Source organism: Egretta garzetta, unplaced genomic scaffold (genome assembly GCF_000687185.1).
Source record: "Egretta garzetta isolate BGI_Z169 unplaced genomic scaffold, ASM68718v1 scaffold319, whole genome shotgun sequence".
NCBI lineage: Eukaryota > Metazoa > Chordata > Aves > Pelecaniformes > Ardeidae > Egretta > Egretta garzetta.
In genome coordinates, this window is record NW_009260769.1 from 1,236,042 (window position 1) to 1,245,820 (window position 9,779).

Consider the following 9,779-nt stretch of genomic DNA (forward strand, 5'->3'; position numbering starts at 1 on the left):
GGGCCTGGAAACGCCTGCGTGCCCCCGGCTGTAGCCCTCCTGTGCGTGGGCAGGGTGCCGCCTGCCTTCCCGGAGCCTCTCTTCTGCCCTTCCATAAGCCCCCCATTCAGCTCCCTCAGTCTTGCGTTCTAACACCGTTCACTCCTCCAGCCCTCCCTGTCTTCACACCTCCCAGTTCTCCCACATTTTGGCCCTTTCGGTCTCCCGCTCGCTGCGTGACCCTCGCTTCTAGAAGGCTGGCTGCCCCTGCTCCTCCAGCTGTGCAGCGGGCTGCTGCAGGAGGCATGACGGCAAAACACCCGTGGGTGCTGCCGCCGTGCACGTGCCTTGCTGGAAAGCGAGCAGGAGAAAACTTAAAGCTGGTCTGAAATGTGGCGGTTGGTAACTACACGAGATGCCCGGGATGCCCCGCGCTTGGCAGACGTGGGAAAGGCCTGCTTGATGTCTGCTGTGAGGGAGAGAAGGGGCAGAGAGCGCGCCGCGCTGTAGTAAACAAGGACTACTGGCAGGAAGGTTGGGGCTACCAAGAGATGTTGCATGGATCCAAGCAGGCTTAAGAACGGCGTAAGTATTAGAAATGATGTGTGGACGCTCTTGCACATCACAGCTGATGGACAACTTGCAAAGTTATTTTTGCCTTGCACTATGTTTGTTTAAAGTTATCCCAAAAGGTGTATACAAATACTTCAGGTACCAGTGGGCACCTGCAGAAATGCCAAAAAGAATTAAGTATCCCTCTAAAATTGTGGCACCAGAACTTCAGGCCTCTTACAAACTGGGGAAATTATGAAAAATAGTGATGAGAACTGATACTATTTTTGAGTTGCTGTGCTTTTTTGCTACTTGTACACCTTACTGAAGGAGTACATGAGCGGATTCGTTGGAGTCAGGATTACTCAGATTATTAATGGTAAAAGGATGAGGAAGCTGAGAGAGGGAGAAATAGCGCAGATTCTTGATTTTGATAGATAAGTAATTGTATTTAAATACTGTATGTGGAATCACAGGCCTATGCCTTACCTCTGGCACAATAGTATTATAATTACATTTTGCAAGGAAAGTCCTTTTCATCTGAGACTCTCAAACATTTTACAAACACCGCACCTTAACGAAGTAAGTAATTATCCCCATTTTACATATGGCTACACTGAGGCACTAGGAAGTGACACCATTTAAGATTTTAACTTGAATTGTACTTGACCGTGTGTAGATACAGAGCTTTGAGTAACGATCTGGAAGAAATATCAGGTGTCAGAATGAGGTGTTAAGATGGATCATAGAGCTGCCGTGCTCTGAATTTGTACAGTTCAGCTTTATGCCAGAAAATGGCTTTCCCCCGCTGAGTGGAAAGTTGCACGAGGGGGGAGCATGCATCAAAACTAGGGTTTAACTTGGCTGGTTCCTGTCAGGTTCTCCCTGTGCTAGGGTAGGTGTAAGGGTGGTGTTTTTAAGACAACAAATACCGACTTTTGCACCTGTGCCTCAAGGTGGTGTGCTGGCTGCCTTAAGTCTTTTAAGTCAAATTCCCCGTTTGCAGCTGGTCACTTTCATAGGTGTCTCTAAATTTGAAAGGAACTTACTTAATGACCTTAACTGCAAAGGAAATCATGTTGCAAGAAGCATAAACATGCTGACAGATGGGAAGATTTGGAGGGGAGATTTTATGTATTGGTTACCCACAGGATGGGGTCCCCTGAAACAAATAAAACCAGCTAGAATAAATAAAATCAGAATTCTTGTCAGCACAAACTTTTACTAAAAGGTCAGCTCAACAAACTCTGCAAAATGAAACATATTTCAAACTTAACCAACCAAGAGAAGCTCCTGAAACTGGGAATGGTGAAGATCATTACTTTTTCATGAGATTACTTCATGCAGTGATTAACATCTGTATTGGACTCTCAGAGATTGTAGCAGTAGGTGCTTTAGAAAAACCAAGCTTCTCAGAGGTTATAGCCAGTTACTGCAAAGAGTCTTCCATAAGGAAATCTGTTGTGTTGGTGCTACTACCACTTTCTAGGACCATTGAAACCTGGAATCTTTACATACGTTTTTGTTCCCCAAGAGCTGTCAGGAGTATACGACCCTGGGGTTAAACCCAACAGTTCCTACCTGCTACCTGGGGAGTGGTTTCATAAAATACTAAAACTAGATCAGGTGTTCCTCACGCTGTTTCAAAGATGGGACGTTAAAAGGATACAAATCATTGACTTGGTTCCAAACCCCTGTGCTGGTTCAAATTTGTCCAGAAAACTTTGATGGTTAATCTTCTATCAATCATACGTAAGCTGGGTTATGTATTATCTTTCTATGCTTCTAGGGAATCATGTTACAGCATTTTTTTTTCCTGACAAGGTGACAGCTCTGAATTATATTTAGAAGCTTTATTGACTTGCTGTAATGATTTCTGGAATTTACCTCCGAAGTATTGCCTCTGCTCTGGTATAAATTAATTTTTATACTGGTTCCTTCTACAGTTTCATCAGGGTTATTATATTAAGATGCCCTACAAAATAGTAGAGTGAATGGGAAATAACTTACTGACATAGGACTGTACCTCAGTTACCTTAACTACCAGTCTTCAGTCTGATCTTGGGCATGTAGCAGCACATCCCTGAGTTTTCTTCTCTGAAAATTGAGATAATGATAGTGATCTTAAGAAGGTGCTTTTTGATTTGCAGATGAAAGCACTGTATAGGAGAAAGACTTCTTTTTTTCCAAATTGTGGATTTGACAGGCCTGAGTGTTGTCTCAAAACCCTTGTGAAAATAAAGCCCATCACCATTCAGCTTGACCAAATGGTTAACTATCAGCAGAGGAAAACTGATTTTATCTGCGTCAAAATACAGAAGACATTTATTATGTCAGTGTTATCTGAAGCTATGTGCAATGAATTTTGAAGTGTCTTAGCACCTTGCTAGCAACACCTGTATTAAGCATATTTTGAATGTGTTTAAATCCAGGGTAAAGTAATTCTAGAGTCTTGTTATAACATGGAAAAATCTCAGTCCTTGTTGGTTGGTTGAAACCATGTCATAACCTGTTTCGTATAAAACTGTCTTTAAACTGTGCTTAAGCAACAGCTGGTGGTTTCTCCTGTGAGCAGTAGATGATGTTTAATTAGCCTTACAGCCATCTACATTACAATCAAATCAAAGAATGCAATTGCAACACATTCCCGATTTGTATTGTAAATGTGACCCTAACTGTGTTCCTAAAATCTCTGTCATGTGCTACAGCTGGGTACACTGACCTGATTGTAACGTAAGCAGAAACTTAGTGCATTAGCAGAAATTCCCATTCCTAAAATCATATTCGTTCTTTATAGATTGATACTTATAATGTTTGAAGCTTACCACAAGCAAAAAGAAAAAAAAAAAGTACTTCTCTAGTATTCTGTGCTCTCGTTAATTATTCCATTTAATAGTGCTTCTCAAAATCATCTCTCAGAAAAGGAATTTGGATTACACAATCTTGGAAAACAAACCTGTTGCCACCAAGCATGAGCTAACATGTTACAGTACTCTACCGGCTTATCACAAGTAAGCCAGCACCCAGTTTTGTAGACCAGAAAAAGTCTTGGTTGATTATCTGTGCAAATAAACTATGTTGTGTTGAATATTCTAGTTTGCTTAGAGTTGTATTCTGCCTGAGGACTTACTTAGTACCTGTACCTCTTTTCAGCTATTCAGTTAAGAGCTGTAAAATGAAAAACTTTTTAGCATTTGTGAGTAAAGTAATGAACTTTGGATTCCATGGTTGTAAGTACTCTGAATGGGATTTAAGACGAGGAATGTACCTTTCTATGCAACTGTTACTGCTGTCCAAGCTAGAATAGTCTAATGACAGAATGTATAACATTTCTCTAGTTTTCATGGGTTATCAATTTGGGTACTTTTCAATGTATCATTTAGTATTGTCATTAGGTCTTCAGATTCCTGAAAACAGCAGTCTCCTGAGAAAAAAAAAAAATTACTGGCTTTTAACAGAAGTTAATTTAGCAGCATGCCTAGAAGTCAGCATACACCACTGATTTGTAGGTATTTTAGAGGCTGCTCACTTCTAATAATCATAATCTTTATGCGTCTCAGCATGGATTTAAGTGTCTGACTGTCGGCACCCAGTTGAAAATATTTTGTTGCCGCTTAGAGATAAATGGTTTCTTGAGAAAGCAAAGAGCTAATGTTACAATCTAAAATGTGGGTTTGGGACTGTCACAAACTTGTGTAACTTGAATTGAGCCATTAGCGTTGGCTTATCTCTGCAAAATAGATGTAAGATCATGCTTGGATATGAGAGTGCTGTGAAACTCTGGATTTTAAGACTTTCTGAAATTAACAGTGAAGTGCACTGTAAAAGAATAAAACCTCAGCTAGGTGTACCTCAGCTTTTTGAGGTCTGTATATTGTTTCTAAAAGACCCTGATTCTCATTCTGGTCAAAATCAACAGGAAACTTGCTCTAAGTTAGAGCAATTTGGGAATGCTGAGAGATATGTATAAATATTGATTATTGTCTATGCTGACTATCATTTGCATGATACAGTAGATACCCTGGAACGATTTAAAACACATGCAAACGTTTTCCTGGAAAGGACTAACACAAAGATTGTATAAGAAATACCAATAGAACTGTTAGAATATAGACTTGGAAGAGGTGAGGAGATCAAGTGATAACCAAAGTCATTAAGATGTAGAATGCAGTTGTTTTCTCCTTGCATATTTATTTATTCTATTGGATCATTTCAGTGGTTCATAAACTATGTCTCTTTGAGATGGGTTTCCTACTGCAGTTAGTTGGGTGACTGAAAACTCACTCTAGAACTTGCCTGTAAAAATGGCAGAAGTAATGTTGAGGTGGTTATGATGTGTGTAAGATAAGGAGGCATACTTTTGTCTTATCTATTCAACCTTTTAACAGAGAAACACTGGAAGATTTTAGAGACAGCATTAAGATAGGTGGAGGCTAGTAAGTAATTTGATTAGTTTGTCATGAATGGTGTAGGTGATGTTCTTAATTATTTAACTGACTGATAAAAGATTTGACCAGTAGGTGAACAGAGTAAGAAGCAAATATAGATTCTCAGATAATACCTATTAAAAAGTTATGTTTGTATAACTTTATATAATAAATATACATGTATAATAAACAAATATATATATAGGCCATAACAAAAGAAAAATAAAGTATGAGCTCAAGGCTTTAATTTAAGTAGTTCATAGCAATGGGATGTTCAAATGGAGATTAGGCACAGCAAGGCCAGCCATGGTAAATGATCAAGAACTTGGAATAGAGAGGTCAACAAAGAAGGAAAACTCAGACTTGGAGGCAGTCATGCAGCTGACAGCCACATACCACTGTGAGAGTTGTCCTTTGAGGAATAAAGAAATTTAAAAGTAGTTTTAAAAAAAAGGTTAGTAAAAGACTTAAAGGTGATAGATGGAGGAGATTACTGAGTGTAAACCAAAGAAGAACTAGAGAGCCCTAACAAGAAAAAGAGGTAATGTAACTTACCAGTGGGCATTTTCTACAAGGCCCATTTAAAAAGAAGTTGGTGGTAAAGATGGAAAGAGGGAGACACTGCTATGAAAGGTGTATGCTTTTTAGTTTCTATGTAGTGCACTTACGTCTTAACCACTTTTCTCTCTCGCTTGAATAGAATGATCCTCAGAGTGTGTATGGTTAAATGCACAATCCTAACAACAATGGGGACCAAAGGATATGCAAGCTATGGACCCATAAAAGTCAGGAAGGAGTGGGACATAAGGGAAATAGGTTCCCATCTTATACAATGCCCCCTGAAACCTGATAAATCCTTGTCCATAAGATATAGCAGTATTTGATAGTACCACGAATGTATTTATTGGTGTTAATATCTGTAGTGTGAAAGATTTGCTTGGTATTGCCATTTCTAGCTGGCAGCAGAACTATAAAGAGACAGAATTTACCATTAAGAAAAAAAGAAAGGGTTCTAATCTCATTTACAGTTCAGTAACAGGTAGTTTGAAGCCCTAGACAATATAGACTTGGTGTCATATCATAATGTAATTGCTGTAATTACTTATCATTTTCTTCACTGCACATTAGTTCTTTAAGCATTATGCTAATGTCTGTATTCACAGTGTTTAAAAATAATGTTTTTAGAACAGGAAGAAAAGACATAAATACCTTTTCACTACTGTAACCATTGCTATAGATGCAAACTATTCACCGTTCTTCGGGTGAAGACAGTATGTGTGCACTTTACTAACAAACATTTTTTATATGCTTGCTTTCTTCCTCCACCCTTCCAATATACTAACTAACACACACACCACCACCACCACCACACCACCACCCTGTTTTCAATCCTTTATACTGTTAAATTATTTTACTATCATTTGTGGTAACAAGTTTATCTGTGTAACTGCTCAGCAGCTTCAAATTCAGAGGTTAACACTTCTCCAGAGGTTTGTAGATTATTAAATAACACAGTAATGCTACACTGTGTGCAAAGGTCAGAGAGTATCTACCTGCGATGAAAATTATTCAGAGTAATTGCACTTGATATGTAAGAGACACTTACATGAAAGCAGAAGCCATAAGATAGTTTTATCCTTTCAAAACATACCAGTTATGAAACACAAGAATGCATTTACTGTGGGAAGGTTTCTTACTATCATTTATGACAGATGGGTGTTAGGGATTAGAGCATGGGGACCCCGTTCTACCCGTTGAGCTGGGTCAGGCGTTTATCTGACCCCACAGTGCAGCAGTTTGGAGACCCAAGCTGTATACAAGCTGGTGTTAGCAAAAAGGTCTTTGCTTAGTATAATACCCCTTACAGTTTAACCGTTTCATCTAGCAGTTCAGATCATCACCAAAGCCTTCAAAAGGGAACAGTGGCAGCATGCAGGTGGGGGACAGGAGGGAGGGTAAGAATGTGGCTACATTGCCTTGAGGTGCTTTAATCTGCCACAGTGCACGCATGGGTTCCTGTCCAACACCTGCATGTGATTCACGGTGTCACCTTAGACAAGCCAGGTAACCTTGGTCACCTTCCCAGTACTAGGAAACCTATCCACTGGTGTTTAGTAAGCTATACTAGACAATGTGATCACAAAGCAATAGAGCATCTGTAGGTATTTTACCCGCTAATACGTTCATCCAGTTGGCCCTAGTCAATATGAGCACTTGAGTAGCAGTTTCCCTTAGCAGGCAAGAAATACTGTAACACCCACTGGAGAAACACCCTGTTTCCCTTGGGAACAAAGTTATAGTTTAGTATTTGTGATATGCTGTGGTCTCTGCTTTTGTTAACGAACTGGAAAAAAGATTGTGCAGGTCACGTCAACTTTTTTTTTAAGAGCGTAAGACTAGACAGTTAAGAAATCTAAGGTGTAGGGTTTGCTATGCATCTTGATGGTGTCCTCCTTTACGTTTGTTCTGTTCACTGAACAAGGTATGGTTTCTGTGGAGAAGCACAATTGTATGAAGGATAGGAAATCTAAGGGTATATAAGCAAACACTGTATTTTACAATAGTAGCTCACAGGGTTTTATTAGCGCAGACTTAGCCTTGCAACTCCAGTACTAACACCTAAACTGCCACCTTCTCAGTTACCTACTTGCATTAGCAGAGATGGAGAATTTTGTTTTCTAGAGGCAGGAGGCATCAGTACTTGGTGGGGGTTAGCTGAGACTAAGGGAAATGATCTGGCTTTCATCTTTCACCCCCAGCCTGGCAGAGCTTCTGCCTGACTAGTGCCTTGGCTGGGAAGCTGGGAAGCTAGAATCATGTCAGACACAGAGTGCCTGGCCCATTTCGCTCTTTCTCTGGGTAAATGGGATTGCTCCAGCTCCTCAGGTGCTCTTTGATGTGTGTACATATGTGTGTATATATAGATACACGAAATAGGCTTTACCTGACGGATTCCAAGTCTGGCAAGGAAGAATATGGGGGAAGAGCTCTATCTGGTTTCTGCTTCTTGTAGTGACCTAGCGAATTCTTTCCCTTACGATTTTGTTCCATCGTGTGCTCTGACATAAACTGCAATAATGTAAGTTCAACCTTTAGTGGTTTTTGTATTCTACTTACTGTTCTGGGCCTTTCCAAAAATTATAGTAAGGAATGCAGGTGAGAAAACATAACCAGTGATTTTTAACATTTGGTAAGAACTGAATGGAATTTCAAGGAGAGAGAAAAGCCACTTAACAAGGCTGAGGTAGTTTTCTCTACTTGAAATCATGAGGTTCTTCAAATCAGGGAATTTTGAGAGTCTCTTAGAACGACCTCAAGAATTCTAGCCAATAGGGAGTAATAAAAATAATTACAAGTGTTAGGCAAACTGATGGTTGCTATTAACACCCTTTATAACTTATTATTTGTTCAGAGCATTTGACATTATTCTTGTATCTTATACTTCATTCTTACATTTATTAATATTTTTATATCTTATATTTACTTCTGACTAATATACATAATACTTATGAAGCTACTGTGCAAAATAACTTTGATATGGCAAAAGAAAAAGCTAGTTTCTGTATTCTTCATGAGTCCTTTTTTCTTTCATTGTAGTTAATTGCTGCAATAGTCAAGTAAAGGATGCCAAATATATAAGAATTCATTTGTAAATCATTATCAACAGACACCCAGTACAAATCTGACCATTCTTAGAAATAGGCTTCAGAACAAGTGTTCCCATATATTTAAGTTTACAACAGTGGTCAGGCTCCTTTTTTTTTAAGCCTCAGCTATCCAGGCATTCATCAGACTGCATCTTAAAAGCTCTGCACGCACCAACCAATTTTCATTTTTCATGCCCTGTAAGAACCCTGAAGGCTGTGTCTACTCATTTTTCCCCTTCTGACAAATATGCCACCGATCTTGGAAGTTCAAGCTGTTTTGCTGAAGCCTTCCCTGAGGGATTCATCATGATGCAGTGGTTTAAATGCTATTGCTCTCTGTCCATCAGGGGTCCCACTATAATAGCATCTGCAGTAAATGAAAACTCTTTCAACTTCTACAGTTGATTAAGTAACATTTATTACTGTCAAATGAAAAACACACAGAGAATGTAACATATAATGAGTATTTGCTTCTTACAGAACATTTGCCCCTTGTCCACCAAGTGGGAGATCCCCTTCAGTTCGGACTGGTCCTCAGCTTTCATTAATTATTTGCCAGTGTTATGTTAGGGGTTTCCCACTTTTCCACTAGTTCCTACTCCTCTGCTCTTCTGTGCTCTCCCCTCAGTAACACCTGCACAGTCATCTCTAAGAGGGCATGAAGTTCACCACAGGATTTTCTAGCTTGTTTTTTCTTTTTTTTTCCTCAATTGTCATTTGCGAAGAGGTATTTATGATGGATTGGTTCCATCAATTCAATGGCTTGTTGTTTTGTGTCGGGGCTAGTTTAGAGATTTTATAACAATGTGCACCGTATTTATTTATAATTAGAGCTCTTGCAAGCTGACTGGCGAGCTGTTTAACTTACCAAGGAAGATTTGTTTAACTCTATTTCCTAAATATGATTAAAAGAGCAGTGCTTGAGTAAATATTCTCAGAATGATTGCAAGAGGCAAGATGTTTATTTAGGTGGAATAATAATCAGATCAGTAATTCCCAGACTCTGATGGAAAACACCATTTTGTTTCAACCCGACTCCCCCCCAGGTCGGGGTTGGGGGGGGGAGCAGCGAGGGGAACACCAGAGGAAGCCTTTGGGAACCAGTCATGGGCACCCAGGGAAGTTCACAGCAGCTTTAAATTCCTGAAGACTTCGCTGTTGCCATTTGCATTGT